At 33.9% G+C, this 20,869-nt stretch overlaps 1 pseudogene; it reads left to right on the plus strand.

Annotated features, from left to right (window-relative positions):
• The first annotated feature begins 329 nt into the window (after positions 1–329).
• On the plus strand, positions 330–1,453 carry LOC149173626 (aspartate aminotransferase 3, chloroplastic pseudogene; annotated as a pseudogene).
• Positions 1,454–20,869: the final 19,416 nt, after the last annotated feature.

Here is a 20,869-nt window from a genome sequence, read left to right on the forward strand (position 1 = left end):
CAAGGTAGAATTTTTTAAATCTTATTGCATTATTAAAGATTTGTTGGATCAGATGAAGCCCATTGCTACAGGTATTCGCATAGGAGGACTCTACAAGTTGAATGTGAAAAGTACGCCTCAGCAAGCCTTGATGACGTCAAATAAGTCTACAAATGAAGACGGACTCTACAAGTTGGCTCAAGAAATAAATACCCCAGAAGTTTCTTCTATATGTGAAGACGGAAATGAGTCTGCCTTTGTGGACATTAAGCCGGTCGATGATGTTGTTAAGGCCAAACCTGTGGACACCCCTATTGAGGTCGATGGTGGGACAGACGAGTGTTACAAAACAGAGGATCCGATTCTTTTAAGTGTTGCAGGTCGGAGAATTGAATCGCTAGTGAGGCAATTAGGTGCAACTTCAATGGAGGGGCAGTCAGATAGAGATGGGGATCTTAGTTTTCAGCCAACTGCGGGTTCTGCAGTCTCTGCATTCCAACATTTGGAACAGGCTCCAGAGGATCCGATTCTTGGGGTGACAGTTGCCTATAACAAAGATCCGAGCCCTGTGAAATTAAATTTGGGTGTTGGGGCGTATCGAACTAAGGAAGGAAAACCTCTCGTCCTAAATGTTGTCAGACAAGCAGAGGAGCTCTTAATTCAAGACAGATCTCTATATAAGGAGTATTTGCCCATAACTGGTCTTGCGCAGTTCAACAAACTAAGTGCAAAGCTGATACTTGGTGATGGAAGTCCTGCTATTGCGGAGAAAAGGGTTGCCACTGCACAATGCTTGTCTGGAACAGGTTCACTCAGGGTTGGAGCTGAGTTTCTGGCAAAGCATTATAGCCAACGCATCATTTATATACCAGTACCCACATGGGGCAATCATCCCAAGATCTTTACTCTTGGAGGATTGAGTGTGAAGACATATCGCTATTATGATCCCAGAACACGTGGGCTTGATTACCAAGGTATGCTTGAAGATTTACAAGCAGCTCCACCTGGAGCTATAGTGCTCCTTCATGCATGTGCACATAATCCCACTGGTGTAGATCCTACACAAGACCAATGGGTAGGAATTCGGCAATTAGTAAGATCAAAAGGTCTGCTGCCATTTTTCGACAGTGCTTATCAGGGATTTGCCAGTGGAAGCCTTGATGCAGATGCATACTCTGTTCGTTTGTTTTTAGGAGATGGTGGTGAATGTTTTATTGCTCAGAGTTATGCAAAGAATATGGGGCTGTATGGGGAGCGTGCGGGTGCTCTTAGTATTGTTTGCAGGAGTGCAACAGTGGCAACTAGAGTTGAAAGTCAGTTGAAATTGGTTATTCGCCCAATGTACTCAAGGCCCCCTATTCACGGTGCTTTGATTGTAGCAACCATTCTCAGTGACAGGAATCTGAATTACAATTGGACTGTTGAATTGAAAAACATGGCAGATCGCAATGGTCTGTGTGTCCATGCCCCCTGAGCAACGCCAGAAGATGAGTCATGTTGTGAAGATGATTGAAGAAATAAGAGGAGAACAATCGCCATGAATCCTTCGATTCGCTATCTCAATCTCCTTAGGTGTCCAAGAACATTTGAACTACAATTCACTAAGCCACTAGGAAGACTGTAGTTTGATTTGTTTAGGGATACTTTAGGTGTGTTTAAAAATCCCTTTCTCCATTAAGGGGGGATGTTAGAAATTAATGGAGAATAGGTTAGTAGTTATGATTTGCTCTTTATTTGACATTCAATTCCTATTAATTATGAATCTGTTTTATGTCTATGTATCTATTTAATTTCTGATGATTAATGAATAACATGAAGCGAATGCATTTGCTGAAGGGAGGTCCTGGTGATCTGCACCTGTGAGCTCCAGTGTGTTTGTCCAAACTTCTGTCTTCTGCATTTCTTATCAGTGTGTAGACTTCTTACTCACAGATAGGGTGTTCTGAATAACAACACCCAATAATAGCGACACCAAATTCTGTAAGAAAAAATATCGAAAATTCTATGTATCTACGAGCTTCACATTCATTTAGTGTGAAAGAGTTAAAATGAGGTGAGTAATTCACTTGCGAGAGAAAGAGCACGTTCTTCTTCAAGAGTAGCAGCAAAAGCATTCACGTTTCTGGTGTATGAGTAGTAGATGGCCTCCTTGCTGCAAATTTTTAATGAAAAAATATACAGGACAGCTTAATGAAAGCCTAATCAGTATGTTTAATAGAATAAGAATAATTGGATTTGGTTCTTGATGATGGATCCGAAACGTTGGACTGAATAAATCATTAAACAGTTCTATCCGAAGCGTTGGACTGAATAAATCGTTACACAATTCTTTTGAGAAAATCATCGACGACAATAATCATGTAATTTAAAGTTTTAAGTTGTAGCCTGGTCACATATTTTTGTTTATGGACATGGAACTTAAAGAATGTTAATTATATATATAATTTCAATTGAATTTATAATATATATGATGCAAACTCTTGTTCTTTATTTTTATATTTATTTGTGTTAAAATATTTAAATTAAAAGTTCAACTTTATATATTATTGAGTGAAAAATTAAATTGTCAACATTTTTTTTTTTTTCAAATATAAATCATAGTGTTCACTGGGAAGCATTACCATACCACGTGCATTCATATTGGGGATTTATATTGAGGAAAAAAATGACATAAAACATTGGAGATATATAAGGGGTAAAAGGTTTTTATATTGACAGGTATAAAAAATAGAGGTCAAACTTAATGAAAAAACATAAAAAGGTATAAAAAAATGTTAACGAGAAAATGGATACCTAGAATATCTAATGAAAGTAGGTTTTTTTAAATTGGAAAGGTGTATTAGGTTTGCATTAGTAGGGGGTTAAAATATGTGGCTTTTGTAGATATTTTCCAATATATAGTCAATTAAAGTTATTATTTAAATACCACTAACATGTAATATGTCAAAGTTCATTGAATAAAATAACCATGACATAAATATAAATTATAAGTTTAAAAAATCAAGTTAGTCAATGAGATTTTTCAAAAAAAATAATATTGAATTACAATTACATTTCATCATTTGAAAAATATTATAAAACTAAAAATAAATACCAAACAACACGATAAAGGTACGAAGAGAGCCATGTAAAAATAGACGTTCCTTATATACATTATCAAATGTTCTCCTGAGTTTAACTATTGGTAAGACAAATCCCATATTATCTATGGGAATAAAGGTTTGTATTTTATAGTTGAAATTGTTAAATGAGGAGGATGTCTACCTTTATATTTGCATGCACTTTTCTCATGATTATAAGAGGGAATAAAGGTTTGTATTTTATAGTTGAAATTGTTAAATGAGGAGGATTTCTACTTTTACATTTGCATGCACTTTTCTCATGATTATAAGAGAGAATAAAGGTTTGTATTTTCTAGTTGAAATTGTTAAATGAGGAGAATGTCTACCTTGCATGTACTTTTTTCATGATTATAGGAAATCAAGAAAGATAATATTTTAAATTATATGTTGCATATTCATAACTGTATTGATTTAAATAATCATGGAAAATTATAGAACATTATGGTAAATGATTTTTTTGCGAAATCATTAGCCAAAATTTTAGTAAACAAAATAACTAAATGGACTAAAGAAAATAATCTTATAGATCCTTCATCCACTTGTTTTTGGTACAAGCGTTCAATCAATACCATTGGTATATCATCATGGTGAAACTAGGATGTCTCTTTATCTAATATTATTAGATTTACGTATAGATGATTTAAAAGATTAAATCACCAAGGTTAGGAGAAGAGAAATACATATTTAAATAATGTGGTGTTAATTGCAAAACAAAAAAATACTTTCCAAATAAATCTAGATGCCTTGAATAAATTTTATGTATAGATGATTTAGAAGATTAAATCATCAAGGGTGAGAGAAGAGAAATACTTATTTAAATAATGTGTTGTGAATGGCAAAACACAAAAATACATTCCAAAGAAATCTTGATGCCTTGAATAAATTTTACACTTAACCAGAATAAACAAAGAAAGGTAATGGTAATAGGTACATTTTAATACAATATCACCATTAAATTCAATAGTGACAAATTAGAGACATTTCTTTTCTACTAAGTGTTATTAGTTGGATCACTAGTGTGGACACATGTGTAATAGGGGGCATGAATGCCCTCTTTTTTTTTAAAGAAAAAATTCAACCATCTAATTCAAAATTAAGAAGTTGCTCTTTAAATATTGGTACAAATAATAAGTTTCTGGGGTTGTTCTAGCAAATGGTGATTCTTTGTAGTTTCCATGCTTAGGGTTCACATCTCTCTAAAGAATCTTGGAACAAAGTTGAAAGATAAATAAAAACCCTTTAAACTATGATGACTAAAAAATATGTTTATAAATATATGAGTAATGCAAGCAAACAAATAAGGTTCATTACTTTGACAAGAAGATATGGATTGAAAAAGAGAGAATTGAAGAAGCCCACTTACAAGATGAAGCACAAGCCATTGGAACACGATACAAAAAATGGGTAGTAGAGGAATTATGTTAAGAGTTGAGAAAATGATATTTTATCAACATGAGATCAACCTAATGATTAACATGTCTTCTTAAGTCATAATTGTTGGTATTGATTAGTGATAGTAGTGGGTTGGCAATGTGAAATCATTATTACAAAAGTGGGAGAAGGTGGAGTGGTGGCAGTAGGTAGGAGACTATAGGGATGATGGTAGGAGGTGATGAAGAGGTGGTACTAGAGAGGTAGTGGTAGTGAAGTAGGAGAATAAAGGCTAATATTGTATGGAATTATAAGGTCTAGATTAAAATGGGAAGTGGTTATTAGATCGACTGTGATCCTCCACCTCTCTATCTATTTTCCAAATAAATATTTCTATTGACATAATTACTTATACAAAACAATATTGTATCCACAAGTAAATCTCTATATACAAAAGAAAAAAAAACATTTTCTTTATCGAATTAAAACTAAATCCTAATTATATGATTGAAACAAGAATGATGATGATGGTTGACATCCACTGAGACCAAACTTTGGTCTATCGGACCTAAGAAACGAATTATTTAATTTGATTTAAGATTTTATTCCTATGCTCAAAAATCTTGGAGAGAAGCCTCCGGAGCACACTATAATTTTGACATCGTAAGAGGCTAGGAAGGTCAATATTGCAACAAAGATCATGAAATTGAGATCTAATGTGGTTGTACGTGGGGCACTATAAGAGGAAGTGATTTTCATCCTCGATGTTCATATTCTCACAGAGATGGCAGAACCTTTCCATCCATGGTGTTTTAGGAACTGCCCAATGACCTGTTTCACTATGGAGCTCATGAGAGTTCGTTCTAATCTTGGCTATATTAATTTTCTTCTTCGAGCTAGCTAAAATAGAGAGATACTTTTGATCTTCTAGGGTGGGGATGATGACCTCCTTATAGTATCTTAATTTTCTTTTAGCTGCTAAATCTTTATCATGCCACATTTTTTCTTTGAACTTAGAAGTAACAATATTTTTAATGTTATTAATGTTTTGCAATGCAACATTCTCATTGATATCCAAATGGTTTAACCAGGCCCTCATGTCTTTATACCAACCTCCTTTGAGCCTTAGGTGGTTTTGGATGGAATTTAAAGCTAGCTTAGGAAGTCTATGGTCTCCTATGTTATTGAGTTTGTGCTTGTACAACAGAAGCCTAGTCATAGCTAGGCTCTCGATAGGGGAAAGACCCACTTCTATAAGGAGAATAGGATAGGGTGTATTTCTTTTAGTTTTGAGGTTATACGTTATAAAACACTTATGGATTTGCTCAATTTTTCTCCAAGATTCTCTAGAGATGTTGTAACCCCAAACCCAATATCCATATAAGATAACAGGAGTAACTAAAGTTTCAAAAAGGAACTTCTTTCTATCCCACATTACGAGGTTTGTCGTCTTACAATTATTTTCAAGACCAAAATAATCTTTCCAGCCCCCATTAATCCTTTTCTCAATGCTATAGTTCCAATTGAGCTTGTGATGAATATTAATTCCTAGGTACTTGTAAAAAGACACTTCCTCCAAGTTACTATTGTCATACATAAAATTAGCGTAAGTGTCCTTCTTGGATTTGATAATCATAACTTTTGTTTTGTCAGTGTTAACAGTCATACCCATGGTAAAGCAGAAATCCTTAAGAAGTCTAAGTTGCTTATCAAGATCAGACGGGCACCTTGCGAGAAGAACAATATCATCAGCATAGAGAAGAAGGATGATAACTATCCCAGCTAAGATCGTGCCAACACAACCTGCTTCCTCTAAACAATTTTCTAGCTTGTCCATACAATTAATCATAAATCTTTCTCTTTGCCTCTCAGTGAAACGAAAGTAAAAAGTCTATACAATTAATAAAAAATCTTTCTCCTTATCCATAGTCTCTTATTTTTAGTGGCAAATGTGAAATACCCAATTTAATAAAATAAATTAAAAAATTCCAAATACTCTCTTAATTATAAAAGAAATAACAAATAATTAATATTAAATTGAATATTCATATTTCTTTTTTACATTTATATAAATTTTTAAATTTTCACTTACCAATAACAAAAAGGGGCAACATATAATTCTCTATGAAACTCAAAGAGAACATGTTTTTGTTGATGTTAAATATTTGGAGGATTTAATACGAATTTATAATGTCTTTGGAAAGGTTATAATAAGAGTTTATAATATATTTTATAATAAAGTTTCTCTGTTACACATTTTGGTAAATAGTGTGGCTATTAATATTTTTAAGAAAATATTCGTTAAAGGTAATGATTTTTTTATCACATTCTTTTATAAAAGTGTTATATAAATTTAAATGTTATATTTAAATAAATATGAAAATATTAATAAAAATTATATATATAATTTTTATAATATAAATAATAATAAAATTGTATAAAAAAATATGTATGATTTTATAAGAAATGTGTATAGTTTATTAAGTAAATATACAGATAAGTATATTTACATTTTTATTTTATTTTATTAAGATAATAAAACAAAGTAAAACATAATTTAGACCGAAAGGACACTGGAACTCTCTAAGCCTTTTACAATGTCCCCACTAAAATTAATACTCAAACGTGCACGTCGTGCGAGGTAGTTTTGAAAATATTAATAAAAATTATATATATAATTTTTATAATATAAATAATAATATAATTTAATAAAAAATATGTGTGATTTTATAATAAATGTGTATAGTTTATTACGTAAAAATGATGAGCATATTTATAAAAATTTAGACCAAAATTACACTGGAATCCTCCAACTCTTTTATAATGTCTTTATTAAAATTAAAACTCAAACATGCACGAGTCGTGCCAGGTAGTCACTGGTGGCCGAGATGAAAGCTTTAGAGTCAAATGCATGTTATGAATCTCAGTCAGAACCCTACAAGGGGAACGACAAGGGGAAACAAATTATCGATGTAGAGCTCAATGCCACTGTTACCACTACCAAGGTTAAGATCCAAAGGAGGGGAAGCGTGTCTTCCACTCACATATGTGGGTGAAAGGTTCTTTGTTGCAGTTCATTGCAAATAGTGGGAGTTGAAAAACCTCATTTTAGTTGAGGTCGTGAAGCGATTGTGTATAAAGTTGTTTTGAAAACAGATTTGTTGGAGAAAATTGTTGTGATGCAAGGCAAGACTCCATAATAGCAAAAGAAAGACTCCATAATAGTAAAGAAAAGGATGTTGAGACAATGATAGGAAGATGTTGGGATGCAAGTCCAAAGAAAAGGAAAAAATGTTGCAGAGATTATTGTGATGCATTAATGGAAAATTTTGTTATTGATCATGAGGAATGAATGCTCAATTATATAGTCATATGTTATTCCTATAATGTTACAGGATGTTGGCATTATCTTGATGAATTTTATTATTACATGTGGATGAAAATAATATTGGGTGGAGCATTTATTTTTGTGTTCTAATATTCAAAATATGAAGAGTTTGGAAATGAACGAGTGGAAGGAAAAGAGTCAACCCTATTCACTTCATATTATTATGTGGGATACAAACAATCAACAAACAATCTTTATAAAAGATGTGATTCTCAAAGGTAGGAGTGTTTAAACAATTGGAGAATGTGTGAGAGATGATTGACGTGTTGTGCATTAGTTACCTGGCACATATGAAGCTGATGTGAAGCAGATTTGAAGGGAAGATGAGGCATAAATGAAGATGGAGATATGCATAATTTATGACCTCGTAAACCAACACATTGTTGTTTCTTGTTTGCATCAGGGGATTGTAGTCTCCTTTCAAGTAGTGGCTTGAGAAATATCAAGTGGGAACCTGTTTAGGTAGGAGCCTCATGTGGGTTGTAGCCTACAAAAAATGTATGGGATTCAGATTTTCCTTGCATGTTGCAGCTTGCAGAAAATTGAGGTAGCAGCCTCCGGTAGATTGGAGCCTACAGAAAATCAGATGTAATAAGGGAGTATGAGCTTGCTTTTGCATAAAAAAATAACAAAATAGTGGTTTTATCCCATTATGGGTTTCCACTTATATCTCGTGTCAATATGCGTTGTTATTATTGTTTAACTAACATGGAATGTAAATATCGAATGTGAAAGATAAGCATTAGATTGCATATATTATTGACATGATATACAGTTATAGTACATGGTGTGACCCTTGGATGCATATTCCGAGTGGTCTCTTGGACTCCGGTGGATGTTCACAATTCCACAACAACCCATAGAGGATTAGGTATCTAACATCCCCCCCCCCTTAATCCGAAGGGGTATGTATGAGTCCAAGAAGAGAGTTGTAATAGAAAATGTGCAAAAATATGGATGACAACACTAGGCTGAATGTGCTCTCTAAAATGTTGGTATGAGGGGGGTGGTTTAAGAATGACCACCAAGACTGGAACGCTTAGTGCAGTTCCCAGAACTCTTCCAAGTCTAGCAAGACGCTGAAATATTCTGCAAGAGGAAGTGTCTCAAATGCTTTGGAGAATGAGACCTTCAACCTGAAAAAGGGAGGTCTACAACCTACAGTGGTTTAAGGATGACCACCAACTCTGGAATGCTTAATGTAATTCTTGGAACTCTTCTAAAACTGCCAAGAAGCTGAAGTCTTCTGCTAGAAGTCAGGGAAAATTTTAGGGGCTAATATTCACAGGTGGGTTAATATTCCATGCCTTTTCCAATTTTTTTTACCAATTTCCATTTTTTTCTAAAATGATTTGCCCAAATTTTATAGTACACCATTATTTTGCCTTAGAAATCACCAAAATATTATATCGACTAATATAAAATCATTGGAAATCTAAATATTTCTACAAAAATATCATCAAAAATTTTAATAGGGACTACCAAGATTTGCCAAGGTTTCCAAACTTTAAGATAAACCTCCATCCTTAAAATTTTGCCTGGAGGAAGTGTCCCCAATTCTTTGAAGGGAAGTCTTAACCCCGCATAGATGTTTTAAGGCTGACCACCAACTAAAGGCATGCTCGGTGGAATCTCTATCTTTGGCTACAACTCGAAATCTAGTATGGCAGGTTGTGGCTCAGGCTCACTTGATGTGGCTTTGAAACTTGTAGATGACCATCACTTCATCCCTTGTCAAATACAAGGTGAGAAGATGAAGATATTTCGAATGCAAAAATTTTCAATATTCGATAACAAATCATGTTGTATGAACGAAATATCTTCTTGGTTTTTGAAGCCCATTGCCAAGAAGAGATCCATCCAAGATGAATCTTTGTTCTTGTAGGAGGCTTGTTTTTGAAGCATCTATGTGAAGAATGAGTACGCTGATCACAGTGTTGAAATTTAACATTTTGTTATTGTTGTTGTGGAACAGAAGCAGACACTGGAATATCTAAAGGTGTACTGTCATAAAGGAATCTAGCACTCTTAAACTGAATGGGCTTTGAGTAATATGGAATGTGAAAGGACACATTATTTTCATCTCCAAGACCAGTTTTGTGCTTGTTATGTACAAGATCTTCCCAAGGTCTCATGATTGGCTTGGAAAGTGCAGGTTGAATTTCTACTTTTGCATGCAATTTTGTTGCTTCATTGGGTACTCGATCTGAATCAACTTGCTGCTTGTGGGAGTTTGTTTCAATGTTATGAACAAAAATAGGTTCAGAATGATGACTCTTCTGTTTTAATTCATTTTGCTGAAATTGAGTTTCGAATTGCAAAAATTCTAACTTTTCTTGTGCATTATGCCGACAACTCTGAATGTCAAAGAGAATGTCTTGGCTGATGTTTTCCATCTCATAAATAGTGGAATGCATTAAAGAATTCAACAACTATATTTCATTATCAATCCTATTCATTTTCTCTAATCTTATAATTAATACCTTGGGCTAGAAATTGCACAGAATTTGTTGGACTATCGTTGCAAATTACAACCCTTTAATTGCTGCTACACAAATTCGATGCATATGCTGTAATTTAAAAAATGGAGAGACATGGCAATGCATATAATAATTTCAATGCAAAATTAACATGCTCAACTAAATTCCATGGGCATTTAATATCAATGCATACCAATCACAACTCACAAAGTTGCACTAACTATATTCCACATCACATATAATTTCATTGCATCGAATGTGTATGCACAATATTCAATAGATGCACAAATATTGTGATTAGTGATTCCAATGCGCAACCTCCAAAAAAGAACGCACAACCAAATTATTTTAACGCATTTTACATGGCAATCAATTAGCACATCACCAAAAATTAAGTAGGATTTGAACGCACAATGAAGGATTTCCCAACCGGACTTCTGCCCACGAGTGTTTTTGACGCCTTCAAAAGATGGCGACGTTGTTGAGGATGTTACTCATCAACGCCAATTTTCTCTTGACCGTTTCTGCCCACCAGTGTTTTTGACACCTTCAAAAGATGGCGACGTTGTTGAGGATGTTACTCATCAACGCCAATTTTCTCTTGACCGTTTCCTGTTCAGTTCTTAATGCATCAACGACCTCAACAAATGGAACAATGTTGTTTTAATGCTCTTTTGAACTCAGCAAACTCCACTATTGGTTGTCATGGAACTAAACGCCTTCCGTACAAATCCCTCCCATATGTTAATAGCGATGAATAATAAAATTTAACTAACAACTCTTCCGCTTCAGAATCAATCCATGATTAGAGGCCACAATTATATTCACGTTATCTGTTGAACGTATGCCATATAGGAGCCCCTTACTCTGATATGATTTTATGGGTGATCTGAATAGGTTGAGACCAAACTAACACAATCATTAAAATCCCATTTGGGAAGTTAGAGGTTGCAAATTATTTATGGTTTTAACTCTATCTGTATCCAATATTATTCCTTCTTTGCTCACAATATGGTCCAAAATATTTCCTTTTGATACTGCAAACAAATGGTTCTTTCGATTAAGAGATATGCCATATAATCTACAATGTTGGAAAACTTGTCTCAAATGCATGATATGTCATTTCCTTAATTTTGAATGGATAGTAAGATCATCATGGTAATCTTCCATGAACTTACTGATCATCTCTTTAAATGCATAACCCATATGTCCTTCTAATGTAGCTCTAGCATTTTTTAATCCAAAGGGAATCCTAGCATATGAAAATGTCCCTCATGGTGTTACAAAAGTGGTCTTGTATTGATCATATTTGGCAATTAACGCCTAATTCTACCTGGTGGACCCATCATGTATTGAAATTAAAGCAAAACCAACAACTTGTTCAATGACGAGAAATTATGTATTTAGTAGTGGATAATTATCTTTCATGAACACTTTATTAAGATCTAAAAACTAAACACAAATCTAAATACATCATTCTAATTTTTTACTATTAGAGCATTGGAAATCAACTTAAAATATTTGTTGGAAGTATAATGCATGCCTTTTTCATCTTCTCAACTCTGATTTTGACTAGTTGCTTCAAATTTGGATCTATGGATCTAGTGTTCTTCCTGAAAGGTTTTCCACCTTCTTTGAGTGGTATCATTTGCTGGAAACCAGATATATCATATTCTTTCAAGTCATAATAAGCCCATGCAAAGACATTTTGAAACTCATTGAATAAATCAAGGTATTATTGAATTTATTTTTGGGCATAGTTGGTTTACAAGTTTAGATATTTTGGATTTTCTTATATACCAATATTAATCTTTTGAGTTTCTTGAAATTTTATTAAATAATATTCCTTTTTAAGATTCTCATTGTGTGATTAATAATTTCTTGTAAATAAAGAATCAAAATTGATATATCTTTTTGGTAGGGAGGGGATTTTTACATCTTTGATGAGGATTGTGTTTTTATGGTCCACATCATCTTGGGGATAATTAGAATCTTGATATTTTGATAACATTTGTTTTGCATGATACATGAATTCTTTGGTATGCTCATCATTTTCAAAGAATTTCCACTAATCCACAATACCAGGTATTGATGGGTAGTAGATGTTCTCTACACAAAAAGAAATTTGAGATATGTGATCATCTAGATTGAAAAGGGATCATTCCACTATCAAGGAGTCATCCATTTGATTTTTTTCTAGTGGAACAAATATTATGTCAAAAGGATTGAAATTTTTGAAGAATATCCCAAACCCTTGTAGCATAACATTCCAATCATTTCTTGTTTATAATATACTTTTTCTTGATTTGATTTATGATCAATTCAAAATATCCTCTCATAACTAAATCTTTAATATGAATTTGAATGGTTGGTATTAACCCTTTAGTTAGTGCCTCATATTCTGCCTATTATTTGTGCAAGGAAACTCTAGTCTAAAAGCATAAGGATATTTGTGCAAGGAAACTCTAGGAAGGAGAAACCTTTCCTCTTACTCTTTGTCAAAATTAGTTGGGTATTTCTTGACTACCATCCAAAGCTACTTATATTCTTAAATTTGATGGACCCATGTTCTACAAGATTTTAATAGGTTCTTCCTTTTTGAGGCAGTCAAGAAGAGACATAGTGATTTGCAGCTTCCTAAATTCATCCAATATTATAAGGTATTTATGTTTTGGTGTTATCTTGTTCCTTTATCAAATATGGAGTGCCTTGTTGTGATGTTGATTGAGGAGAATTATTAATATTTTTTCCTTTATCGACCTTATTATCTTGTTTGAATTTTCTTATTTGAGATTTTTTCTAAACCAAAATTTCTTGGTATTCTTTAGAATTTTCTAGTTCAACAAAGTCACCTACAGTAAGAATCTGCATATTTTCTTCATATTGCATTGACTATAAGATATGAGGCTCTTAAATTATTTCAACCATTAATGGATATAAATATTATTAAGTTTCTTCAAACACATCGTATTCTCCTAATACAATTGCATTTGGATATATCCTCTAATCCTAGAACAACAATCATGACCAAGAACAACTCCATAGGCAGCTAGCAGATTGACAAAAACTATAGTGAATATTGTGGTTATATATGTTGGCAATCTTATCCATGCACAAAAATCTTTAATTTCACCATAGGAAAGGATTTTTCTTGAATCAATAGCATAAATATTTTCTCTAACTTCACAATATTTATTGCATTCTAACCCCAAGGACCCTATTGTTGAAAGGCATGATATTATTTGTAGCTCTGTTGTCTACCATGCAATTATGCACAATAGAGTTGTGATTTTCAATAGGAATATAAAAGGATAAACCTTTCCTCTTACTCTTTGTTGAAATTAATTGGGTCTTTCATGACTACCAACCAAAGCTACTTCTAGTCTTAAATTTGATGGACCCATGTTTTCTAAGATTTTATTAGGTTCTCCCTTTTTTGAGGTAGTCAAGAAGAGACAAAGTGATTTGTAGCTTCCTAAATTTATCCAATATTGTAAGGAAATTTTTTTGTTGTGTTATCTTGTTCCTTTATCAAATATGGAGTTCCTTGTTGCAATGCTGATTTAGGTGAATTATTAATATTTTTTCCTTCATCGAATTAATTATATAGTTTGAGTTTTCTTGTTTGAGCTTTTGTCTAAACCAAATTTTCTTAGTATTCTTTAGAATTTTCTAGTTCAAAAAAGTCATCATGAGTAATAATCTGCATATTTTCTTCATATTTCATTGATTCTAAGATATGAGACTCTTAAAATATTTCAACATTAATGGATATAAATATTCTTAACTTTCTTCAAACACATCATCTTCTCCTAACACAATTACATTTGGATTTCGCATGCAAGATGCTTTTGGTCTATTTTCTTCAAGTCTTTGACTTCTGTCAGTTCATTATCTAGGGTTTGGTAATCATCATTCTTCTTTCATGGGACATTTTTTGTGAAATAATATTATCGCTTCTCTTGAGACATGTAATCTCATTTTGCATTTGTTACAGTGTGTAATTAATCTACACAATGTTTTCCTCTTGTTGTGTTCTTGACACTTCGTATACAACATTTCTTATGTTTGGAGGTTGTCCTAAAAAAATATCTCATCCAACTCCTTGGTCTTCAAAACTAATTCTCACAATTCCTTGATCTTGTAAAATTCCTCTTCCAATTGATTGATCTTGTATCAACCTTGACGAGGAGTAACGTTGAGAAGATAGTGTTAGCTTAGATGCTTGCATCTAGACATGATGCCTACAAATTTCAATGATAAAATTTGAGGTAACAACATTCCCCCCTTGTTTTTATAGAGAGGTTACATCCCTTTAACAAAGAACTTTCAAATTCAAGAAAATATAGAAAACTGTAGAGGCTTGAGATAGGACCTGTTATCACAAAATCTGACCTTGATAGGCTGCTGATCAATTAGACACTAAGTAACTCTTTCAAACCAATCTTTTGGTTGAGGCTTAGTCTCCTCAACCTGAGAGGGCTCTCTCAATAGGTTTAAGATTTTTGATTAATGATTAGATGGCTAACTCTAGGAACAAATGGACAAATGTATAACTGGTTGACTGGTTGAATCAAAGATTAGCAAATATCTATTGGGCTATGGAGTCAAGATGATCTTCAACAAAACAACATGATCAACAAAACATGGAATTCAAGGCACTTAGAGTTTAGGTTTATAAATAAAATAGTAACACAATGAAACAACACAGTTTACAAGCATGTGAAGGAAGTTAGAGCATTTTCCAATGAATTCTAAGTATCACAAGCTCATACCACTGCAAATAAGTAATTGAACAAGGCCATAAGAGCATCAAACACATAAACTCTTTGTGAATCTTGAGTAGTCAAACTGATCTGTGTATTAAGTATAAAAACCACAGTTACTTACAATAACACAACTTTCCTTTTGATAATGATATTACCAACCCTAAGGAATTTGATTCTCAAGCTTTATATAGAGTTTTACATCCTTGGATACTATGATCCACCTTTAGAGGAATTCGAATATCTAACTTAGACACCTATTCATTCACAAAACAAACTACTTAATTATAACTTGACAGCTAGATGTCTTTAAGAGTCCTAATACAAATAGGAGTAAAACTCCTAAAACATGCTTTCAACAACCTTATTGGGGTCTTCAATACATTCTTTAATCAGCTACCAACCCATGTCTTTGACCTTTATGATGCCTCCAACATTTTTACCAACCCTGTTGATCCGTGACCTAACTATCCAGAAACCGTCTTAGAACAACATGTGTAAAACTGGAAAATTTTGATTTCTGCAAATAAGTAATTGAACAAGGCCATAAGAACATCAAACACATAAAGTCTTTGTGAATCTTGAGTAGTCAAACTGATCTATGTATTAAGTATTAAAACCACAGTTACTTATAATAACACAACTTTCCTTTTGCTAATGAAATTACCAACCCTAAGGAATTCGATTCTCAAGCTTTATATAGAGTTTTACATCCTTGGATACTATGATCCACCTTTAGAGGAATTCGAATTCCTAACTTAGACACCTATTCATTCACAAAACAAACTACTTAATTACAACTTGACAGCTAGCTGTCTTTAAGAGTCCTAATACAAATAGGAGTAAAACTCCTAAAACATGCTTCAACAACCTTATCTAGGTCTTCAATACATTCTTTAATCAGCTGCCAACCCATGTATTTGACCTTTTTGATACTCTTCACTATCTTTCCTTTCCTAATGAAATTGCCACTAGGAATAGCAGAAACAGAAGATGAAGAACTGATATGACGAGGACTACTTGGCTTCTGTAAACCACTAACAAATGAACTCCATTTTGGAAGAGGTAAACCAGCTTTAGATTTCAACAGGATTTCAAAAGGGTCAAGTTCTTTCAGTTTTTATAAGGCTTCCTTTTCTAACAAAAGCTTATAGGTCACAAATTCCCAAAATTCTTCTTTGTCTTCTTGTGATACTAGGGCTGAGGTGTCAATTCCTCTCTTTTGCAGGTCCAAGATAATACCAATGAATTCCTCTTCATTTTCTGATCTAAACAACACTTCATGAATTTTATCATCAACTTTTTTGTCTTCAGGACTTCTTGAGAATTCAGAGAGCAAAGATTTTGAATGAGATGGAGTACATGATATTTCTGAAAATCTTTGACTGACTCTTGAAGCAGTGTTGGGGTTGTCTCCAATGGTAGGTGGATTGGGATTAGGATTGCTCTATGTGTATCTCCTTCTTGAAGCCACCTTTAAAAATTTGAAAATATATGGAGTCACCAAGGTAGATTGCAGCCTCGAGAAACTTTCTAAGCTCCTGCTACCTTCAGAAGTTTAGCTTCTTGATTTTGGGGATGAATAATCTTCAGTCTCCCGGCAGACGCACCAAAATGTACTTAAGCCACTAAAATGGAGTGCATTGGTATTAGCAAAAGAAGCTATGTTATGTGAGCAGACTGTGTGTTTTTCAAACTTAATACAATGAATAGTTTTACTACTCAAGATTCACAAGGGGTTTGTGTCTTTGATGTTCTTATGGCCTTTTCAATTACTTATTTGCAGTGGTATGAGCTTGTGATACTTAGAATTCATTGGAAAATGCTCTAACTTCCTTCACATGCTTATAAACTGTGTTGATTCACTGTGTTACTATTTTACTTGTAAACCTAAACTCCAAGTGCCTTGACTTCCATGTTTTGTTGATCATGTTGTTTTGTTGAAGACCATTTTGACCCAATAGAATTGTTTTTGAACAATAAACTTTGGTAATTTTTCACCAAGGTTTTCCTCATCCATCATTCAGGCGAGGCTAACCACCATTGGCAAGTGAGGTTGATCAATTGAGTTTCAAAAGAGGCTGGTTTTGTCACGGGAATTCAGAAGAAAAGATGACAAAGGAGAAGAAACGTCACAGGTCTGGTCATTGCTTGAGAACAGAGCCTGAAAACACTGAGGTCCTAATCAGAGACAAAGCAGTTGTAGAAGCCTTCAAGAAAGCAGGGTGCTAGAAGTTTTGTAAGAAATTGCAGGGAGGGCATACCCAGGTGACAAAGGAGTTTGCACTCCATTTTAGTGGCTTAAGTACAAAGGTCGGAATGCTTAATTTGCAAATTTCTCCAGAGGTCATAAAGTTGGTGACCGAAATTCCTAGGGGGAAAGAGGCCTGGTTCAAGAACTTCAGATTCAACATGGAACCATGTAAGGTGTTCCTGAAGTCACAATTTTCAAAACTAACCTAACCAAGGCAGTTCCCAAAGACAACATCAAGGACAATTATACCAATTTACTCTTTAACATTCAATGTTATTTCACCTGTGAAGGTAGATATCAAAAGGTTTACTCATATCATCTTAAACACCTTTTACATTTTACTGGTATTATTTCTCTAGATTTGCTTTACTTCTTATTTTGAAGTATAGCTAAGATGCAAGATAAAGTACAGTTAAAGTCCTAAGGGTGTGAGACTTCCCAGTTTCATCATGGCCTAATTAAATTAATAGTTTTACATGAACTCAAAAGGGTCAAAAAAGATTGGTCTTCGTTTTTGTTTGTATGTAACTTTGGAATAGAAAAACAAGGTGAAGGTACTAGCTCTGGGGTCAAAGAAACTTCATCAGCAGAAGCTAGCAGGTTTGCAATGACCAGGGAAAAAAGGTATGCTAAATTAAAGCTAAGGAAGCAGGTGAAAGAACAAGCAAGCAAAACCTTAGCAGTCATTCTTGAAACTCCCAAATCTACCAAGGGAAAGATATTTGAGCTTAAAGGAGAAACACCAGAACAGTCAACATGAAAACTAGTTCAAAGGAGACTTACTAGGAGCCAGATTGCAAAGGAAAAGGGAAAAACAATGATTTTAGGAGAAGGTTCAAGCTTGAAGGATGGCTTAAGTGATATCTTGAGGGCCATTGACATTACGGAATCCCCTTTGGTGCACGCAGATGTGACAAAAGTTGATCAAAGGAAGTCAAAGAAAGTGAAATCCTCCAAAAAATTGGAATTTGAGGATGAGGTTACAGCTTTTGTTTTCAAACCTAGAAAAACCTTAACCCGGTAATCCAAGAAGATGCAGGAGTCTAATGTTGAATTGGAGAGAACAGAAGAAGCCTTTTTTGTTCAAGAAGAGTTAGAATTACCATCTTCAAGACTTGAAGGAGACAAAAACACAGTGACAGTTCCTGCTACTCAAACACAAAAGGCTAGTTATGAAGTCATGGAAAGAAAGGTTAGAAGTTGGCAACAATGAGATTGCTAAACTAAGGGTGAAAGCAAGAGAACATGCTGCTGAAAAGACAAACTTCAAAAGGATGAAGGCTCTCTGGGAGGCTGAAAGGGTGCCCAAATCAGAAATAGTTAGCAGTGAACAACAATACTTTACCTAGACTGTTCCTGGAATCAAAGAAGCCAAATTTGTAAGGAATATTAATGCTCAGCTAAGAGATACAAACAGGGGATTGAAGAGGAAAATTGAATATCTAGAAATACAACTAACCAAATCTGGAAAAGGATCTACAACAATAATGAAACAAGGTGTTGAAAAGGGGTAGTGAAGGAGATATATCAAAAAAAGTTTTGGCATATAAAAAGAGTTTTGGCATATAAAAAGAAGGATAGTTGTGAAGAAGAACATCTGATAAGGGTAATTGGTTTTGATTTTTGGTTGATCATATCAGTCTTCATGGAATTTTGAAAAACTCCCAAACTATAGATTTTTGAAGGCTGTGTTGTAAAAGAGCATACACAACAGTTTCGTAGCGCGCTACGAAACTGCTGAAGATGATCATTTAGCACTTATGGATGCTTTCTAGAGGTAAGGTTGGATCAATTCCTTTAAATTCATTATGATGTGGGAGAAATTGATGACCCAACTTGCGCTACAAAATTGCTGAAAGTCATTGAGAGAAAAACTCTGTTTTATGGTTTTAGTAGTTCACTTCATGATCAATTTCGGGCCAAATGCTAAAGTATTTTAGAATTCTGAAAGAGGTTTCTCTTCATAAAATTTCCAGCTATAATAACCTCTCTGACCTTCCTAAAAAGTCTTACCAGTTGAGAGAAACAAGGCTTCCTTTGAAGCCATATTTGCAGAAATCAGAATTTTCCAGTTTTACACATGTTATTCAAAGACAGTTTCTGGACAGTTAGGTCACGGATCAGTAGGTTTGGTAACAATGTTGGAGGCATCATAAAGGTCAAAGATATGGATTAGCAGCTATCAAATAATGTATTTAAGTCTTAGATATGTTGAAACATTTTTTAGGATTTTCACTCCTATTTGTATTAGGACTCCTAAAAGACAGTTAGCTGTCAGCTTGCAATTAAGAGTTTGTTCTCATTCATTCATGCATAATGACATATGCCCATAGCAGCATTGTTGAATGAAATAATCAGAAATGCATAATTCATTCATGCATAAGGAAATATATAATGAATGTTATGAGTAGATAGGTGTCAATTTTAGAAATTCGAATTCTCCTAAGGATGGATCATAGAATCCAAGGTTGTAAAGACTCTATATGAAGCATGAAGTCGAATTCCTCAAGGTTGGCATTGGTATTAGCAAAAGAAGCTGTGTTATGTGAGCAGACTTTGTGTTTTTCAAACTTAATACAGAGATCAATTTTACTACTCAAGATTCACAAGGGGTTTGTGTGTTTGATGTTCTTATGGCCTTTTCAATTACTTATTTGCAGTGGTATGAGCTTGTGATACTTAGAATTCATTAGAAAATGCTCTAACTTCCTTCACATGCTTATAAACTATGTTGATTCACTGTGTTACTGTTTTACTTGTAAACCTAAATTCCAAGTGCCTTGACTTCCATGTTTTGCTAATCATTACTGTTATCACCCAAAAATTCTCAAAACATCATTGTGTCAACTCTAATTTTGGTCATGATTTCAAGGAGGTCTACGAGTCATTTTATGTTTTAATGGGTAGGTGATGGGGTAAGAGTGTCAAAAGTCTCATTTTCAGTTCCAAATAAAGTTTAACAACCTTATTCCATGTCTCATAAGTCTCACTTTCGGTTTAGAAACTCATATCTTAAACCATTTTGAAAATTTTTGGAATTAGCCCTGAAACCACGTTTTCATAGCGTAGACAGTGTAAATTCTCTGTTTTGCGCTACAAAAACGTTGCTTTTTTCGTAGCGCTTTTCCCTGCATGCTACGAAATCACGGATTCGTAAAAATAGTCTTGTCAAACATCAATCTGTTAATATTCCGTTAAAATTTTCATTATTAGGTGTCAGCTAGGAGTCAGTCCTTAAGTATGCCACCACTCCAAACTCATCATTTCAAATTTAGGGCTCATTATGAAAGATCATTTCAAAATTCGAATATCAAGGTCAGATTTTGTGATAACATTTTGGTGCGTCTGTCGGGAGTTGAACATTACTCATTCCCGAAATCAAGAAGTTGAACTTCTGAAGGTAGCAGGAGCTCAAGAAGATGTTCGAGGCTGCATCTACCTTGGCAACTCCACACATCAAATAAAAAATTGGAAGGAGACTTCACTGCTAGAATATCAGTAGCTTGATG

This window comes from Pinus tabuliformis, chromosome 4_2, assembly GCF_031772625.1.
Source record: "Pinus tabuliformis cultivar Carrire ecotype Pingquan chromosome 4_2, CPIR1, whole genome shotgun sequence".
NCBI lineage: Eukaryota > Viridiplantae > Streptophyta > Pinopsida > Pinales > Pinaceae > Pinus > Pinus tabuliformis.